Source organism: Octopus bimaculoides, chromosome 3 (assembly GCF_001194135.2).
Source record: "Octopus bimaculoides isolate UCB-OBI-ISO-001 chromosome 3, ASM119413v2, whole genome shotgun sequence".
Taxonomy (NCBI): domain Eukaryota; kingdom Metazoa; phylum Mollusca; class Cephalopoda; order Octopoda; family Octopodidae; genus Octopus; species Octopus bimaculoides.
This window is the reverse complement of record NC_068983.1, coordinates 167,328,134-167,330,625: the sequence shown is the minus strand read 5'-3', so window position 1 is coordinate 167,330,625 and position 2,492 is coordinate 167,328,134. Positions and strand designations below refer to the sequence as shown.

Sequence of the window (2,492 nt, the reverse complement as noted above, 5' to 3'; positions counted from 1 at the left end):
CTTAAAATTGCTATTGTTTTTCCATTTCCGCTCCACAACTCTTACTGTCACTGGGTTGTAAAGTAATAATTTTTTCAAAAGGAAACAATGATGGTGGTGATGATGATGTGAACGGAAGTGATATTTCGTTTTCTTTACTGTAAGCATTACATTGAACCAGGTCTGCTGCCTATGTCTTATGTGGTGTCCTCTGTTGCTTTAGCTTCACTGGAGCTGTGTAAACAAGGCTTAAACTACATGTAGTCACTTTGTAAACACACACACACACACACATTTCTGGCTTGTTTGAAAACCAAAATACACATGCACAAACCCTCTTGTAAACATAGCTTTCACACAAATCCATTCTCTCCGTCTGTCTCTTGTCTTCTTTCACATACATATGTGTGTGTGTGTGTGTGTGTATATATCTATTTCTATACGTATGTTTGTCCCTGTGCGAGTGTGTGTGTATATATATATATATATATATATATATATATATATATATATATATATATATATGTATGTGTGTGTGTGTGTGTGTATTTCTGTACCTTCCTCTTCCTCCGTTATCTCTGGAGAAAGTATGACACCCACAGCCATCCACTTTTCCCCTGTCATACTTTCTCCATACATTCACTCTCTCCGGTGCAATAAACTCAGTTATTTTCTACTTGGTCAGCTCCATTGTTACCTGGATCATTCATTTTGCTGACAATAATACCTGCAACAACACAATATTATTATTTGCAAAGAGAGTTTTCCATTAACTGTAATTTGTTGTCATGGTGATGATACTTCAGCCATGTATATAATCTCAGGACACAACAACAACAACAACAGCTCTTTGAATGCTTATTCAAGTATTCTTAGTTACCTATTCTTGATATCGGCAGAAAGAGAGAGAGAGACAGAGAGAGCAAAAGAATTAAGAAGCTGCTTAGCTGTTCTCCTTTGTGCTTGTGTGTGTCTTTGTTTCTGCATATGTTCACATATGGCAGTGTGTGTGTGTATGTATGTATGTATGTATGTGTATATGCATATATAATTACAGGGTGCAATGGGTAAATTGTTGCCATTTTGAAAATTGCTTGTTTTTGATTTTGTTGACTACACAGTATAGTAGGGTCAGTTGGGCACTGTCTGTGAGAAAAATAGCACCATGACGCAATCCACTCTGCCAGAAATTTGGAAACGACATGCTGTACTGCTTGGCATTCATGCTGGAAGCTCCAATAGAAACATTTCAGAGTGTTTCGGTGTCTATCTAAGGACACGTACCAAGAGTGATAAAAATCAAATATCCAATCAACAACATGATGTTTAGAGTGATCACAGTTTATGCATCGCACCTGTGCGTGTGTGCGTATGTATATATATATGCATGGATGTTTTTTCTCCATCGTTGTGAATACTCACACAGTGGTATGTATCTGTGTGTGTACAATTTAGAATTTGACATGGAAGAGAGAGAGAGCTGGACAAATACTGAATAAAACCCCCACCTGATTGCATCTCTAAAATGGTTTGTAACTTCACAAACAAACTGATGGCATTCTCTTTTCATGTTCATATCTTCTTATGTGTGCATCCACAACACACACACATTCGCTTTAATTACTGGCTTCAAATTTTGGCACAAGGCCAGCAACTTTAGACAGGAGTAAGTGACTCCAGTGCTTAACTGGTACTTATTTTATTGACCTCAAAGTTGGTCTTGGCTGAATTTGAACTCAGAACATTTTGCCCAGCATGCTACCGTTTCTGCCACCTTATGTTTTTCTCTTTTTATATACAACAACAACAACAGGTAACACTGAGATGTCTAATCCTCCTCCTCCTCCTCCTTTAGCACCTCCAATCCATGCCGTGTTGGGGGTGGGATGGTTTGACAGGGATTGAACTGTGTCAAGCTGCAATGATCTGGTTAGGGTTTCTGTATCTTGATTCCCTCCCTAACACCAACTGCTTTGCAGTACATATGTGACTGGCAGAAGCAAGAGTGCCAAGCAGCTTGCAGGACGAGATGAGCCCTGATTTGTAGGAGAGATGGCTTTATGTGCCAGGTGTGTGTATGGTGGAGAGGGGGTTTGGAACAAGGAGATAGATGGCTGCCCCAGCTGGAAAAGGAGAGAAGGTGTCAAGGTGTACCCTGAAGGTACAAGGGAATGAGGATTGAGGAACAGGTAAAGGGGAGAGGGGATAGGAACAGAGGAACAGATACAGTCACAAGAGTATGAGTGACAGATGGATAGAAAGAAATGGTGGGTGGGGCTAGAGGTGATGCCCTGAACAGGGGAGAGGGGGTGACATGGTCAGTAGTGAAGGAAATAGGAGTGGGTCTGGGAGGAGGAAGTGAAAAACAGGAGGATAAAAGGGGGTGGGTGGAGATCCAAGGTATATAGGAAGGAATAGAGAGTGAACACAGGTGGTGGTTGGGGGTGGGGTGATGGCTGATCTGAGATGTGGATGGTATGGGATGATACTGAGAATGGCAGGTGAGTGATACG

At 41.0% G+C, this 2,492-nt stretch overlaps 1 protein-coding gene across 2 annotated transcripts in view; it reads left to right on the top strand.

Moving 5' to 3' along the window:
* Nucleotides 1–2,492, top strand: part of LOC106874672 (alpha-parvin-like) — a 109,744-nt gene that overhangs the window by 98,509 nt on the left and 8,743 nt on the right. The window lies entirely within an intron of this gene.